The 18,286-nt window shown below is 39.5% G+C and overlaps 1 long non-coding RNA gene across 3 annotated transcripts in view; it reads right to left on the bottom strand.

Moving 5' to 3' along the window:
* LOC126646715 (uncharacterized) overlaps positions 1-18,286 on the bottom strand; it is a 62,671-nt gene that overhangs the window by 19,602 nt on the left and 24,783 nt on the right. Inside the window, exons 1-2 of one of the 3 annotated variants that reach the window (XR_007630375.1) lie at positions 5,670-5,859; positions 4,210-4,283 (exon numbers count right to left, since the gene is read on the bottom strand). The exons of the other annotated variants lie outside the window; for them this stretch is intronic. This is a non-coding gene — a long non-coding RNA (uncharacterized LOC126646715). Of the gene's footprint in view, positions 1-4,209; positions 4,284-5,669; positions 5,860-18,286 lie in introns of those variants that run through there. 3 annotated transcript variants of the gene reach the window in all.

The raw sequence follows: 18,286 nt of genomic DNA, 5'->3' as shown, positions 1-18,286 counted from the left end.
TCAATAAAGCTGAATGCAGATGGTACATTATCTTGTCTAACATCATTGTCATATGGACCTTTGTCTGGATATTGTAGTGGAGGCTGTCCCATTACCCAGGTTTGTCTTATAGGAGTGCACACTGGATGTTATACTTGTAGTCTTCTCATAAATATGTCCCAATTATTAAGCCTGTTCCATAAGATCCAAACCTCAGAGTGAATCTTTAACCAATAATTGTAAAGCACAGAAACCCTAGAAGTGCTAAATGCACTGGAACCGATGCAAAGCTTTTAAACTATGCATAAATGTACTAATTTTAAACACATTTGAAGTGATCATATTCATTGGATAGACTTCCACTCCAAACCAAAACCTGTATCTGTCTGAATCTTAATGTAGATCACTTGCTCTTGAAATCACTGCTCCACTGAACAGCTTGCTAAAGATGGCTTCATTTGGGAATTAACATGCCTTGATTTGCAAGATAGTTCACACACTGATGTCTACACTTTATATATAGAATCCTATATATAGATCCTATTCCTAAGGCAGCAGTAATCACCACAAGTTAAAATAAGTTACACTAAGATCGAATGACAAAATTTGAAGTTCTATCATCAGGATAGTTTGTTTATTAAAACTGGGTATACCATCAGATGTGATGAGGATGCATTTCAGCTCTCTGAGCTTATATTGCTTTGCTCAATAACCTGGTGATGCTGTTAAGACTTAGTTGTCTTTACAAGCATAAGCCAGCTCCCACATGCTCAACTGCCTTTCTTTACACTCAATTTCTCACTCTTCTCCCTCACAGAGATGGAAAACAAGATCTGCACAGAGGCTGCATAATGGATAAAAATATTTGTTAACAAATAATAGCAATTGCTATGAACAGAATGGCAAAATGAAGAGCAGAATGTTATGTGGTTGAAGATGAAGTAATCTCAAATAAACAAAGTTAACCTAATCAGACTAAACACACCCATGGAAATACACTACCAGAATAACAATTTTTAAATTGAACTCTAGTAAATCTGTTCTAGTTCACATTTATAACTCAATCATTCAACCCTAACATATTTATAAAATGAAAGGTTATCCAATCATGTGATAATGGGTATCCTTCATGACAGTCTTCCAAAATGGATGGATACCATAGTCTCTGAAATGAATTAGGCTATTAGACCTTACCTCAGAAATCTTCATTTATCATGAAAGTTATTCAAGTGATATGAATAATTACAGAATAACAGCTATAGATCTTCTGGGGAAAAGAGGTTTCATGTTCCAGGAAAGAAAACATATATGGGAAGAGACAGAAGAGGACAAGAGTTTCTATAAGATTTTGGTCAGAAGCCCAATATTGCTCAAGTGGGATTAAAAAAATCTTTACAAAGTGAATATTGTTTGTGTAGAGATGATTCGTAGTCCATTTATTTCTGTGGTTTTCTCACAATACCTAAGGAATAACTGCTTTTAGAAGGTCTGTAAATTGCTTTGTCACACATCCTTAAGGAGTAAAAGTGCACTCAAAGTAGAGCTCTACCAGCCAGGGTTCACACTGTGATAGAGCCCTAGGCACAGTCATGTTTAAGATCCTAGGAAACATAGGGATGTAAATCCAGGTCATATGATGTTACAGAGATCACGGAGCTTCTTAGAGGCAGAACCATCCGTTGACATCTCAAGGGCAAAATAATTTTTACCTGCAATACCAAACAAGAAATCCTGCAGTACTGACATTCCTGGGTGCCTGGTATGATCCCCGAGAAGTATCAGAAAGGTTTCATGAGAAGCTGTGAACAAAAGAGTAGCCCAAGAGGGCTCAGAGAGCTGTTGTGGGCCTGGGGAAACTCCAACGAGATTTGATGTAGGTGGGTGGTACAAAGAGAAGGACGTGTCTCCATGACCTTTCATTTGCTTCCTGCCCTCAGGAGCCAACCTGATTTCCCAGGTAATTCAGTGGCCACCTCAGGAGGGTTTTGTCCTGGCTGGTGGCTGCAGTGCTGGGGAAGGTTGCCCCAGAGGCAGTGGTGCCAGGCTGGGATGTGCAGTCACTCAGAGAGCAGACTTCACCCCAAATACTGCTGCTTGCAGAGTAGTAGAGAAAGAGCAGCCGTTGCATTCATTTGTGATTCAGAGAAAGCCAGTGCCAAATGGGGAAGGTAAAGGCAACCTGGCAGCTGACACATAACACAAGCTCTTGTGCTAAAAGAAAACAAACAAAAAAAACACCAAACCAGTGTTAAGATACATAAAGACTCATAAACTTATTTTCCTACTTTTTTTTTCTTGTTAGTGTCCTACAGAAAAAGCCAGATCTGGGTGAGCTTTTGGTTGGACTGGGAAATGCCAGTTTTCCAGAGATGCTAGGTGTTGCAAGTACTTTACAGTGGGCACCCACAGAGACAGCTAAAGTGAGAAATGTCACTAGGGCTTGTCTCGGGCTAACCCAGCCTTAAAAAATTGGTGCCTCCTGCCTGGAGTGTGTTGAGCAGGAAGCTCTACCAGAATTCTCATCACGTGCTAACTGAAAGGAAAATTACGCCCCTACTTTAGTCTCAGAAATATAAATAACAAATAATAAGAAAAGCAAGTATCATAACTCAAATATTTATAAAAGGCTGTTATCCTGACTTTTCCTAATCTTCTTAGTAATCTGTCTCAAAATAACACAATTTTGCTAACACTGGTGTATCTACGCTTCTGCCCTTCCAAAAGGATGATTAACTAAAACTGCATATTTTGTTCATGTTTTAAAAGCACTTGGAAGATCTTCTATAAGAGATGAAGTTCTGCAAAACAGAAGGATGAAAAAATATTTCAACAGGAAAAGAACTATTTTCTCAAGGCTAAAAATAAGAGGGAAAACAACTGTCACACAAATGTCTGTGTACATGAACAGAGCTGCCATGGATTTGTAAAAGCTCTGAAAAAGCACGATTCAAAGCTCACATTAAACTGAAGGAGTGCAAGGAAGCCCAGGGTCAGCCCCAGTGGATCAGACTGGTGCTCCAACACACCGAATGCTGGCAGTTTTAAAGGGGAAGACTATACTCAATAAATTATTCAGTGCCATTTGATAAAACTTTAAGATACTGGTTATTAAAGCTGTGCAGTCTGTCAAACAGGACTGAGAAGGAAAGCCACATCTGATTCAAGGACGTCAGTTCTGAGAGAACAGGATCCATGTTGAGGGAAAACAGTAAAGTTCTGCTCAAGAGCCTATAACTGCACATTCCTGTGATTGCATAGGAACTGTAGCCAGGGATGAATTAGTGGGTTCAGATGGGAAATCAATAGGGAGAAACTTGGAATTCATTTTGTGCACTGCTGTACTAATGTGCGAAATGTCACTGTCTCCTGGTTGGCTGCCTCAGGGAGGGGCACTCGCATTTTTCTACCAGTTCCCTATAGACTGTCAATTTATAAGACCTTAAATAAAGCAAACCTATGTTACTTCACTGAAGGAACAATGCAGAATGAAAATTGCCATTAGTTGTGGCATTGTGATAGTGATTTCAATCAAAAATTAATAATATTATTTGAGAATACAGAACTGTTAAAGCAGAGTGCTTGAAATTGTGATCTGTCTGAGACTGTGGAGATCAGGCACCAGAAGAAATTATCTTCAAACTCCCTCTTTCCTGCCTGATCTTCGCCACTGTAATTAATATTTGGATGCAGACCAAGCTATGGGGAACACATGCATATTAAGACATATATGCAAATGTAGTGGCCACCCTAGAGTCCTTACAGTCTGAAGAAGCTAGGAATGGAAGTACAATCTCAACAACCATTTCCTTGATGAACAAAGCAGTTGAATGACCTGCTAAGGGCTATGTGGGAAGCTTGTGGCAGAAGGCAGGACCTCTTCTCCTAGGAGAAGATTCAGTATGCCATACAGAACACCCTTCCCTGGAGCCAATTATCAACTATTTGTTTTAGTATGATTCTACCATGCCTTAAAAATACTCTTTAGGAAAAAAAGACATTTGCAAAGAGGGAGGGAAAAAAAAGTCCAAAATAAAAAGCATTCCTCAAAGGCAAAAGCTGTTGCCTCACATGCCAAGGTGAGCTCACATAGGAGAAGTTCAGAGGATAAAAACTGTGACTGTAAAAAAAAAAAGAAATAAATAATGTTTGATGAATCATTTACAATGGATGACAACTGCGAAGATGATTTATGGTATTTACAGTCAGCTAAAGTAATAGCTCTTTACTAACCTGTTCAAACCTGTAAAATCCAGGTCTGTTTTCATGAACAGTTAAGGTCAGTGGAAAGCTTTGCTTGGTTTTGTCTATAAGGAATGGAGAAAGAGAGGGGTTAAGTAGGCTGTGAGTTATGTGGAAGCAGTGTTACATGATATAATGGCAAATTATGAAGTCCTGGCATGCAAGAACATGATCACTCACATTTAAACTGTGGCAATAAAGAGGACAGTAGACGCATGAGATAAAAGCGGGGCGGGGGCCTGGTGGAGAAAGAGGAAGGAAGAGAACAGATTGCAAATCAACCAAATTTGGTATACAAAATGTGCATTTTAGCTATGGGAACAGTATCGACTTCCAAGCCTGGGACTGAAAGCTCTTCTGACATTTTCCCATGAAATAGCTTGTCATGTGAAAATGCCAAATGACTGAAAGTGCTTAAGGAAACATTTTCCCCATTATTTTCATCATTCCAGGGGTTTTAGACTAGAATTTTTATTGCAAAGAAAGGGAAAGGACAATTCCATTGTGAACTAGCTAATAGCCTAATGGTCTTTGCACTCTACCTGCTTGTAGGTAGGTAGTGCTATTTTCTAAGAGAATACCCTCAGTGGTAAGCTGCTTTACAGTAAGCATGTTCTCTGCATTGTTTTTTTCCTTTAACACACACAAAACACTTCGGAGGATTTTTTTTTCCCCTTTCGATTGTGGAAAATAAAGAATATCTATAAAATATTCAGAAGTATTAAAAAAAAATGTGGTTTCTTCAGTGGGCCATATCTAGCATTTAGGTCATTTGCCTATCATGTTAATTGCATGTCACTATGCATTAAGAACTGGTGGCACTTTTGAGAGTAGGGAAGGGGAGTAGTTCATTTAAAGTTGTTGCACTATGAAAGGCCGCCTACTAGGGCAGGCTGAGTGATTCACAATGAATAATTTATTCTCTCCTTTCTCTTGTGGAGTAGTGACAAGCAGAACGTGAAGGATTCTTTTCTTCCACTATAGTTCTATATTTTGTCTTTAAGGCAGGTCAAAAGCCAGCCTGAGTCAATGGAAGGCTTTGAAGTCAGACATGCTCCATGGTTCACAATAAATGTCAGATGCTAGCAACCCAGGGAAAGTTATGCTGTCAGGAGTTTTGCTACATAGATAAAGGAAAAATCGATGATCCAGCTTTAAGAGGCAGGTTATAACATACAGTCCAAACTGCAAATATCCTAAGTAGCAGCTCTGAAGTCCCTTCACAAGGATTTTTGCAGGGACAAATATTTGGGGGTCTGAAGCATATCACTTATGAGGAGAGCCTGCAGGAGTTGGGCCTGTTTAGTCTAAAGAAGAGAAGACTGAGAGGGGATCTCATTAATGCATATAGATATCTTCAAGGCTGGTGCCAAGAGGATGGTGCCAGGTTCTATTCAGTGGTGCCCAGAGACAGGAGTAATGGCCATAAAATAAAACACAAGAAGTTCCACCTTAACATGATGAAGAACTTTTCGTTCAGGGTGGCAGAGCACTGGAAGAGACTGAGCAGGGACGTCATGGCGTTTCCGTCTCTGGTGATATTCAAAACACACCCAGACACATTCCTGTGTAACCTGTTCTAGGGGACCCTGCCTTGGCAGTGGGGTTGGACTAGATGATCTCCATCTAAATGATTCTGGGATTCTGTGAAAATAAGCAAACACAGTTATTCCACTTTCTCCCAAAAAGATCTGACAAGATGACAGTAAGAAATTCCTTACTAGCTCTTTTGAACATAGTTTTCCATAACTGCTCTGTGAGAAATGAGATAAACTATACAAAAAGATAACAGCTTTTTATCTGAATATTATTACTTTTTTTCTAAGTGATAAAAAATGATTGCATTTTTTTCCTGTTTATTGATTGGTTTATAAATTAACACTACTAGTATGAATTAAACCACTTTTCCTCTATGTTGCTTATATTTTCTGTTGCCAGTCATGCCAAACAATCACAGTCCTTTAATCCTCAGATTCTAATGGAAAGTATACACAAAAAGGCTATACAATACTCTCAGTAAGTAATGGAAAATTATTTAAAATATTCAGGCAACTTCCCTAGTTTAGATGTATTTCTCATCTGACCTCAAAACTGAAAAAATTAATTGAACCAGAGTTTGAAAACCTGCATAGAATGCTTTTAAACTAAACACATCTTTTTTCTGCCTGTCTGCTTGACAAACTTGGGAGATTAGCAGTTTTCTTGTATAGAAACATTTTTAAATTACACTTCTTTGGAATTTAACAGTAATAAACAACATCCCCAAGCAAGGAAACAAAATCCTCCTAATTTTTACAAAACCCAAAACAAATCGTATGAGGGACCACACAGCATTCTCCCATCCACAGCTCAGGAACTGGAACAGGTTGGGGCCAAAATCCAGTTAAAATTGTGGAGGTGGCCACTCAGTTTTGCAGTATTTGAAGGTATGCATGCAGGTACCTCTGTGCCATTTTGATATACTGGCATAAACATGACCTTAGAAACCTCAACCAGCTGGTTTTTTATTCACGATTAAACTAACTCAATGACATTTGCAGGTGTAGATTGTTTGGGGGTTTTTAATACTTTTATTTTGGTTTTAATACAAGCGAGATAAACCACACAAGAATTTAGGGATAATATCATCCTTCAGGATGTGATAGACTCTTAAACAGAAACCTGAGTCCTAATCTTTGTCATAACTGAACCACACTGGCCAGACTCTGTGTGAAGATAGGTTGACAGCATTCATCTTACTGAGATCTAAAGCTCTATCCTGGACTTAAAGAAATATTTTTCGATAGAAATTTAGCTGAAACAGGGTGCTTTCAGTGAATGGACATGGTGAACTAATTAATTGTTCTGCATTGTTTGCATGCACAGCTTTTGTTTTATCTATTAAACTGTCTTTGTCTCAACCCATGACTTTTCTCACTTTTACTCTTCTGATTCTCTCCCCATCCCAATGCAGGCAGAGTGAGCAAGCATTATGATGGTGCTTAGTTGCCCCCTGGGGTTACACCATAACATTCCTTCCTGGTATATAACATGGGCCTCAGTGCATTCACACAATGACAGATTTGATTGGAATGTGCTAGATCAAGTTTATAGCTGATGTTGCTGTATAGCTATTAATTGTCAGGCTCCTGTGCTTGCCATGGGGCTTGCCTGCCTGACTGTCTGTTAGAGTCTATTTCTCATTAGTGGCTGCTTTTTGTTTTCACTGCTTGCTGCAGTGCTGCACTGCTTATCATCTTACCCTGCTGTGCCTGGGAACATTTTGATAACAGCAATTACGATGCACCTGAGCTGGCAGACGGCCAGGGCATCATCACTGTGCCTGTGCTGCTGCACTGGCGAGGCTGGAAACCCAGTGTGAACTCAAGTCGAAGGTACTGTGACCTGTGGACAAGTCCATGGGGGAGCAGGGCACCCCTAAGTGTCGGTGGCTGTGGATAAGTCCACACCAGACCAGGTACACCTCAAAGCACCTGTGACTGTGGTTATGTCTGTGCTGCCGCAGCTAAACCTTGAAGCATCAGTGGCTGTGCATGAAGTCGTGCTGGAGCACCTAAGTGTGTGGCTGTGTTATATGCAAATGCAGAGATTACTCGCATTTAAGGAACACTATAATATAATAGTCAATATATAGTAGTATATTGTATAAATATAATATATAGTAAACATTATAGTTTTCCTTAAATACGAGTAACCTCTGCAAGGAATTATAACACAATGTTTCGTCAAATTAAAATGGTCTATAACATTTCAGTGATTTTGTAGATAACTATTCATATCAAAGAAAAGCTGAAGAAAACAGTTAGAAATATTACAGCTGGATTCAGTTCAACGCAAAGACTAGGACATACAGGCCCCATTTCTGACTCCAGAACAACCACAGTGCACCTCTTGCGGCGTGCAAAAGTCTGCACAAAGCCTGTGCTGAAGTACAGGGGCTATTCCTCTCTCCTGTTACTTCATCACTGTGTTTCCCTCACACTGTGAAAGTAAAGATTGCAGGGCTGAGGTGTCTGTAAACTGAACTTCGATGGGTGAGTTCTTAAACTGATTTTTGCTACAGAAATCAGCATAGGAAACTGCCACCAGATGTTTCTAAGGGATTAATCTTATCTTAAGACTCCATGTTATGTTTTCCCCCACCCACCCATTTCGTGCACACTTCCTTCTGACAATCCAGTGCATGTTCTCTAAGCTTATAGCTTTTTCCAGCTAGATTAACCAAGGTGAGGTGCAGGTGCATCTGTTTCTTTCCCCACACAGATATTCTTTCTCTTTGCCTCTGGGGCCCATAAACAAGTCAAACACTCAAAAAGCAGAACATGATATTATTTCTTGTTCTTACATCTGACCCTATAGGAGTCTGCAGCAGACCAGGGAACAAGTGTGGATTTCCCTGACCTGAAGCATGAAAATTGAAGTTGGATTAGTTGAGATAGTTGGAAGACCTGGGATGCTTAGAAACAAAGTACTGGCAAATCTCTACTACCCATAAGCAAGTGAGTTGTTTCAAGGGTCAATAGCAAAGTCAATTTGGACAGATATGTGGACCTCAGATCATAAAAATATATACTCATTTGTTAATGTTTGTGTCTTGTTTGTTCCTTTGAAGTGTACTACAATTTGCATGCACTAAAACATTCTTTGGTTTATTATTCTCACTGGGTAGAATTTGAAATTTGCTCTGTTTGGATAATTGAGGCAGCAAGTAAATAACTATCTGAGGATAGTTCTGTTTAATTTCCAAAACTATAATTCAGAACTCCCCAGTGACTGAATAACCATTTTTCAAGCTTGGGGAATTAAATTAAACTTGAACTCCTTGAATGGAGTTATTTGGAAGGAAACATGCACTATTATTTCTAAGAATCATGTGAATATTGATGTCAATTCTATTTGCAAATAATCTGCTTATTTCTAGATCATGTCCCATTAGGGTTGTTCATGCATATTTCTTTTGGAGCATCTTTTTTTTTACCTGAAGAAAGCATGATAGAACACAAAACAGATAATTATCAGTATTTTTATATACTTCTCTTTAATGGAATTTGAGGAGGGATATTTTTGACATTTTTCTCCTAGTCACTTTTCCCAGTGACTTGAAAAATATCTCACTGATGAATTGTATAGTCAGAGACAGATTTGTCTCAAGAGGACAAACCAGCATAACAAATTATGTGGATGTACTCAGAATAAAACATGTCTCAGAATAGCAGTAAATCTCATGACCTGCCTTTAAGTGCTTCAAAATACAGTGTTTCTGATATCACAAGCATACTATACAGATGATGGTTCTCAAGGAAGATGAGAATTATTGTTACTAGATGATTTGTAGAATCTTAGAGTTGTTTAGATTGGAAAAGACCTCAAGATCATCAAGGCCAAATGTCAACTCATCACTGCCAAGTTCACACTAAACCATATTGCCAAGTGCCACATCTACACATCTTTAAAATACTACCAGAGAAGGTGACTCAAATACCTCCTTCTCAGTGAAGAAACATTTCCTAATGCCTAATCTAAACCTCCCCTGGGACAATCTGAGGCCATTTGAACTCATCCTATCACTTGACACTTGGGAGAAGAGACTGATCCCCGCCTCACTACAGCCTCCATTCAGGTGGTTATAGAGAGCAAAAACATCTCCCCTCAGTCTCCTTTGCTCCAAGCTAAACAACTCCAGCTCTCTCAGTTGTTCCTCATCAGATTTGTGCTCTGGCCCATTCACCAGCTTCCTTGCCCTTCTCTGGACACACTCCAGTGCCTCAGTGTCCTTCTTATAGTGAGACTGGAAGGACAGAGACACTATTTGTTCTCCTGGTAACTTAACCAGTCATTCCAAGGCCCTGAAGTCTCTCGATTGCCCTTGGACTTCTTGTTACAACTCCAGTGTTAACTACCTGAGAAATCAATAATGGATGATAATCTGAGGGCTGTGCTAGGGTGGGAAATTTTTTTCCACATCTTTAACCCAGGCCTCAGTCTGCACATTGGGCCTTCTGTTCCCTTCAAAAGCAAGTCTCCTATGACAACGACACTTTCTTTTCTTTACGGAAGCAGTTTTACACAGAGCATAGGCTGAAAACCTCAGCGACACCTTCAGCCTAGATGAACCATCATTCTTGTTATTGTTCAGCTCCACTTTTAGAGTCTGGTACCTATTATACTAGGGCACCAGGAGATAGTGGAAGCCATGGAGGAGACACTTATGCTATGCCACATGGGAGCTTATCATGACTGTCCTCTATCCCTTAAGTTATTGTGTTCAGCCATGTGGAGAGAGAATAGGGAATCCTCCACATTATGCATTCTCTGTACCATTTGCTATATCAATTGGAAAGATGTTGTACTTTCTGAAAGAAGAAAAATTCATGCAGGACATGATACTGTCATGGTGGTGGTTCACTCCATGTAGGTCAAACATACCACCAGGGCCTGAAGGTGAATAAAAAAAGAAGTCCCATAATTATTGATCGTAATAAAGAGTAGATACTGTGTTAGGCACTTTCAGAGACTAGTGTGTTCTCAGCTTCATCACTTGCAAAATCTTTACAGGACAATTTAAAAACAAAAACCTTATAGATCTATAAATATGTACCTTTTGAAGAAGGATTTAATTATATTATATACATTATATTGCTTAAACCTATTTCTATGCTCAGTTACATAAAAAGACTACGCCTTTCAGTAGTTCCTGCCTCAAATTATATCTATTCCCTATATTAAGGGCAGATAAAAGGAAGGTGTTACAAAGTGGTGAGCAGCTGCCAACACTGTCAGGCCTGGAACAGGCATGAACACAGAGATGTAAGGATGCTCAATCCAACCACTTAGATTTTGCCTTACTGTCAGTGAAAGGATTTCCCTCCAGTCTCTGGAATGACTGTTAATGTCAGTCAATGAAGATTGCCAGACACAAATCTGTGGGAAACAAGCATATTACTCTCTTTCTGTGAGTGATGGATCCAATTTGGCTTTCTCACACCCACTAAGAAACAAAAAAAGCAGTAGAAGACTTCAAACACCAGCTTCATTGAAATACATAAGAAAGGTTATAAGGCCTACCATGAAGTTAAACAGTTTCTGCCATGGTACTTACAGCAAACTTCTCCAAAGTAAACACAAAGAAGAAAGAGGAAGCACACATCTTGTAAGTTTTAACCACATTAGTTTTTTCAATTATGGGTCCAAATGATGTCAAGCAGTGAAGTATTGACACAATCTGCTTCATGTGGTTATCTCCTGACTAGATCAATAAACACATCTTCTCTTACCCATGTACCCATAATTGCAACCACCATCTCTTCCAATCATCCAGGGACTCACCCAATCACACCTACCCTCGTAAGTAGGGATTCTCATTTCAAGGGCTGGTTTGAAGTGCCTATTACTCTATGTAAAATTTTTTGCAACCTCTCTTTATAAGTATAAAATCTAGCTCATGAATGTGAATCTACATAACATGCAAAAGTGAACAGTAGAGGTCATTTATTCTGCATTCCTACTCCAGGAAAGGATGATTATCATCTATCAATAACATACGGTGGAGTAAAGCATCTCAGAGAGGACAAACACAGCTGCTGCCAGAGGCACAAAGGAGACAATATTGTGATCAATGTGAGGAGACTATCACACACTATTTGAGAAAATCGTTAAAAACAGCCAACAAGGTTCAGTGTCATTAGCACACTGTTTGATGCAGACCAATTTAATGGACCACACTGGCATTTTCAATAAATTATGGCATTTCAGAGTGGTTGCACTGGAAGTCAACTTGAGGGCAAGAGAAACGATAAATCAATTCCTTTTAAAAGGCAGTTGTTACAAAAATTATAGTTTAATCTATTCAAGTTATATTGGCTTCAGGGACAAAATGTGAGATGTAAAGTAAGAGAAGATGAAAAATAGGTAGATCATCATGGTTTAACCCAAGTCAGCAACCAACGACCATGTTTGCTCACTCCTCCACCAGCAGCATTAGGGAGAGAATCAGAAGAGTAAAAGGCAGAAAACTTGTGAGTTGAGATAAAGACAGTTTAATGGGAAAAGCAAAAGCCACACACAGGCAAAGCAAAATGAGGAATTAATTCACTTTTTCCCAAGGGCAGGCAGATGTTTAGCCATCTCCAGGAGACCAGGGCCCCATCACGTGTAGTGATTACTTGGGAGGACAAATGACATCAATCCAAATGTCCCCCGATTTCTCCTTCTTCCCCTCAGTTTATATACTGTGCATGATACCATATGGTGTGGAATATCCCTTTGGTCAGTTGGAGTCAGCTGTCCTGGCTGTGTCCCCTCCCAGACTCCCAGGCACCCCCAGCCTCCTCACCAGTGTGGTAGTATGAAAAGCAGAAAAGGCCTTGGCTCTGTGCAAACACTGCTCAGCAATAACAAAAAAATCTCTATATTATCAATCCTTTCAGCACAAATCCAAAACACAGCCCCATACTAGCTATTCTGAAGAAAATTAACTCTACCTCAGCCAAAATCAGCACAGTCATCTCTATATAGATATTACTTGATGCCTAGTAATGAGGTTTAGCTGTCTTTTTTTTTTCAAGAATGATTTTTCAGTAACTTTTGGTTGTGTATTTGTAAAGCTATCTTAGAACCTATCTATCATTTTTTGCTTTAGGCACTGCACATTCTCATCTGTTTCAATGTGCAGATAGAGACTGGATCAGTTCAGTGTATCATCACATTGTATAGGGCATAAAATACTCTTCCACTAATTAAGGCAAGGAACCTGAGCTTATTATTGTGCTTGTTCTTTTGCTTTTATAACTAACCTAGATTTATCTCAAATATAATACTTAATCCAGAGACAGTATAAAACACTTCAGAATGAAAAAATAATTGATAACTCTATAACCTCAGACTTCTCTCTTTCTCAGTCATTTACTGGTCCTTGCAACATTCACCACAAAGACTGAAAATACCTTTTTGTTATATACAGGAGCAATTAGTTTCAAAAATTATTAAATAAATTACCACTGTAAAATGAACATAGCCATCAAAACTGATCTTCAGTTTTCACAAGGCCAATCTGAACTTTGTGAGTATACACATAAGTGTGTATATGAAAGAGCATACATGGGTGAATGAGCAACTACCTGAAAGGAGCTTGCAGTGGTGTGGGTATCAGTCTCTTCTCACAGGTAACAAGTGACAAGATGAGAGGAAATAGCCTCAAGTTGCACCAGGGAAGGTTTAGATTAGATATTAGGAAAAAATTCTTCGTGGAAAAGGTTGCCTAGGCAAGTGGTGGAGTCACCATCCCTGGAAGTTTTGTGGATATGGCACTTGAGGACATGGTTTAATGGTGAACATGGTAGTGCCAGGTTGATGATTGGATGCTTGGCTCAGGAAGAAAAGGCAGCTCCCTTCTGCTTTAGGGACTATGACTCTAAAATTTATAAACAGCTGTCCCATTGCAATGCTATACAGGATACCTTGTATTGCAGCAGGAAACTTCAGCTTTTCAGCAGCTCATTAAAACACAGCTTTTGGGGTCAAAGCACAAAATGTTTGTTTATCCTCTGAGAGCACAAATGCGTGCAAGTCAAGGGTATGACTCACACAGAAGAAGGTTTGCCAAGCTCAGAAGAGACACACCATTAAAGTGCACGTGGTGCTCTTCTGATTTGCAACTGGTAGGATGGTACCCTTCCTAACACAGTCACGCGGGATCTGCCTGGGACAGTGGTCACAGTGGTAAGAAGAGGTTTTGTTAACAGTCCCAGGCGAGGCAAGGTGACCAGCTGCTCCGCTGGGGCTGAATATTGCTTGCAGAAGGGCAAAGCAGTCAGCAAGGCAGAAAGGAATAGCAGGGGCCTGGACTCAAGGTGGAATTTTGTGTCACGTGGCCAAAAGAGCAAAACTGATAGATGTGCAAAGAGGCACTAGTAGATTCAGGCTAATTAATCACACCAGCTCAGATAATATCCCGACTTTCTGCAACTGCACCAGGAGATACACAAGGTTTCAGTCCAGCCCACATATAAGCATTTATGAAGAGTGCATTCATCTTATACTGTTCATTTGAATTCTTTAAATTTTGCTTTGCTGCTTTATTTAAGCCTCCTACTTTAAAGCATCCAAAATAGGAACCTCACATGAGCAGAGTGCATGGTTGCCGTGCTGAACAGCAAAATCCAAAATACAATCAGTTGGGCCTTCCATAAATAAGACAGAAATTTATAGATTGCCATTATTGCCTATTTGCATCTCTGCAGAATACACACAACACTGCTATATTTCTCCCAAAGTATTTTATTCCACACATTCAAAGCAACTAATAATGCTCTCCTTTGCCTTGCCCCACTATGCAGAACACATTTTCTCTTATTCTGCATTGGGTACATAGAGTAAATCACAAAGGTCACACAAAGGTCTGTCAGAAGACAAATTTATGTTCTTGTTCTGTAACATGTCAGGTTGCCTGAGCATATTTAAGGGTGCTAGATAATTTTCATTTTCCAGGCCTCCAGCTTTCCTTTGATCTCCATATCTCCATAGGAAGTTCCTTTCCATTTCCTTTTAATTTTATTCACATGTGCATGGATGCGGCTATGCAAAAACAGAGGTTATTTGCAATTAACCCCGAATTAAAGACATGACCTTCTTGCCAAGCACCAACCCTAGAACAGAGCCTTCTCCACTTTTCCTGCTTATGGAATGCTTATGGAATCTGTGTATGGTTAATTGCCACTGTGCAATGTCTGCAAGGGGCTCAAAGAGTGAGGGTGGCAACGAGGGACCTGCATATGCAATGGCTGATGACACCAAAATTATGGCTTGTTTAACAGCATGATTCAGCCAGATTCTTACCCACACATTTAAAAATAAATATACACTCTCTCCATTTGAAGTCAGTGGGACGGAAATACATCTTATTGAACAAAGTGTGTCTGACAGATTCTATAATGAATCAAGGTTTTCCACCACCAGATCTTAAATAACTAAACTCTTGAATGCCAGTCACATTTCTATTCTTACAAGCTACTATTTTGTGACTGCTCAGGGGTCATCAACAAGGATCCCATTTTGTTTGGTTCTGTACAGGGTTGGGTAGAAAAAAAGGGGCAAAACCCTGACAACATGAGAGAAGAAACAACCATCTAGGGAAGAGATGTGAGTGATGGGACACTGAGTGGGCAGCACAGCTAACGGTGGGCTCGGCCTGACAGCGCACTTGTTGTCTGGAGACTGTCACAAACACCCTGGCCAGGGGGAGCTTTGCCTGGGGTCTGATGGAGGGCAATGAGGTAGCTTCATCGAGGTGTGCAGTGCGCTCCTTGCAGGCAGAGTGAGAGGAGACATGGAACTCGTTTGAAATGTTAACAAGTGAATGGTGAAGCTGGCATCAGTAACCTAAAAGGTCTAAGAGATTACACTTTCTGTGAATTTTAGATGGTCTGTAGGGAAGGTGCAGCTTTGAAAGGCATTCAAGGTGAAGCCAAGTGCTTCACATTTAACGTGATATAAAAAGAAAAGTCAGCAGTGGGATGATGAGGAGATGGAAGGGAGCAACTTGACAACCCAGTGGAATTATTTTGCAGCAGCATGATGAAGGTCTGGAAGAAGCTATATCCCTGCCCAGATCACTCCTTCCCATGACCACCATCTCCTAGCTATCTTCCCTACTACACTGAGTGCATGAGGCACTTCGACTAGTACCTGGAAGCTTTGATTATTTGTTCTCAAATTCAGGGACTGTATGTGATGGAGACTGTACCCAGGATGAGGAGTATGACAAAAATATCTGAGAATAATAATAAAAAAAAAATTAAAAAGTCAAATTTATATTTTATTAGATTAGAGATTAATGAAATAATCATCAGATAATCACAAAAAGCAATCAATCATTGCCTTATTTTTAGATTTTGATTCATGTTCTTAATTTCCCAAGAATTTACAAGATAAAGGGGCATAGTACTCCATTAATATGTACATGTCATCAAAGAATCAATATTACATGCACTAAGAACTACTTACACTTTTAACATAGAAATCAGGTATAGATAAATGGAAAAATAAATTATATTAACAAATAGAAGTACTTTGTTTAATTGTGAGGGATTTTTTTCATCTCATAAAAGCATTTGCTTTCATGTTCTTTCCACTTTTCATCTCTCAGAATTACATGAGTGGTGTCATATTCTCCAGTCATTGACCTTCTCAATAGATCACTAGAGACCTAATCTATCCCATCCCTTGACATGTCTGATTCCCCACATGGGGCATATACTCATTATTAGCCTATTGTAACACATTCTGTATCCATACACCGTGGCATGTTTTGCTGTCATTTGCTCCTTTTACTCTGTTCTCCACATCCTGTTAACAACCTGGTACACTGACTGTTTTAAGGTAAATCCCAGGCTTTTCTTCTTACCCTTCAGCAATGACCAAACATCAGCAGTAAGCAAAGAGGTCTGGTGAGCAACATTCTAATTCATCTTTCCTTAATAACCAAGTATGTATTACAGATCTTCTCGGCATTATTTCCTACTGGGTTCTTTACAGAACATTACATCCTTCCATTTCCTTGCATTCAGCTTCGCTCGGAACGCACACACTCAAAATAAAAAATTTAAAAATCCAACAACAAATAAAATAAACAACAACAAAGAAAAGGCTTGGTGCAGCTGTGTGGAAAAAAACCCAGCATCCTTGATGAACAGTAGAATTTGACTGGAATTCATCTCCCTTAATTTTAGCCATTGCAAGACATTGCATCTTAGCCAATAATTTTGACTGTCCCAGTAGTCAATGAAGAGAAGTAGCTATCTCTGGGTGTTGATTCATCCTACTCTCTTTTTGCATCTGCTTAGACTAGGCACCTGATTTTCAAATAACTAGGTGCACACAGCACAGAGCCTTGTAAGGAAGGCTCCTTCCTCCTGTGAACAAAGCCCCTTCTTCTTGTAGTGCAAAGTTGTTACTCTATTGTCAGAGTCCTGCATTCGACAGGGATGAATGCATTTGCCTTGGGTTAAACAGAAATGGTGAAAAAAGACTCACTGACTCACTCTCCACCAGATGGAAAAAGAAGGCATTCTTTCTCAATTGCTTTCTATGAAATGAAAAGGTGATGATTTAGCCTTCTACAGATGTCCTTAAGTGTACCATGTTACCGACCTTCCTGATAGCTCCCTTCATCTGCTTTGTTGTGAGACCACCTCTGGGACACCATATTTCTGGAAACAGTCCCCATCACTCAGCAGTTACTCAACTCACTGAAGCATTTCCAGCTGTAGAAAAGTTTTCTTGAATAAGCCAAGAAGCCTTTAGATAATTGCATACATGTGTAGGTTCAACGAGATTTTAGAAGTAGCAAAAAAATCTGTTAAAGTAAAATATTTTCTTTTCCAAACTCATAGTTTTGCTTTCTTGTGAAGTTCATGCCTCTTTGACCTAGTTTCACCCAGGCTTGCTCCTAACCCATCAAAACCAAGAGAGAAGCAACACAGGCATCATATTTAGAGAGGTAATAACTATTCATGCTCGGTTCTTAAAGAGCCAGTTTCCTGGTAAGACCTCATAGTTAGAAGAGAACATTTTTGTATTAATCAAGTGCTAAAAGCATTAACAAAACCCCCAAATAGTTTGAGAAGCTCTGAGCAGGCAAACATAGGGCAGAACTAACACTTCTCCACCTTGATTGCTTAAACAGCTGTGCATATGGCTGAAATGCATCACAGCACAGAATCTGCCTCCTTTGCAATTTCCAGGTACATGTTTAAGGGTCCTTTTGGTTTTCCTGCTGCTTATCATCTCTCTCACATTTCCGTGAACTTTGATGTCTTCTGCGTTCTTAATTTTCACTTTCATCCCAGTGACAGTCCTTTTACATAAAAGTTCTGATTACACTCTAGCAAAATTCAAATTCCTACAAAGAAGGCTTCATTTACAGTATTAATCCTTGATTCTATGTTTTAGAAATCCCAGTGAAACTCAGTAAAACGAAGAGAAAATATCAAGACTTCCAAAAAAAAAGCAGAATTGTTTTTTGGAAATCCACCAGTGACAGTGGAGGAAAGACAGACATTTGGATTAATAA

The sequence above is a fragment of the Myiozetetes cayanensis genome, unplaced genomic scaffold, assembly GCF_022539395.1.
Source record: "Myiozetetes cayanensis isolate MyiCay16 unplaced genomic scaffold, myiCay2020 scf1, whole genome shotgun sequence".
NCBI classification, from domain to species: Eukaryota; Metazoa; Chordata; class Aves; order Passeriformes; family Tyrannidae; genus Myiozetetes; species Myiozetetes cayanensis.
The sequence above is the reverse complement of the archived record's forward strand: the minus strand, read 5'-3'. Positions and strand labels throughout refer to the sequence as shown.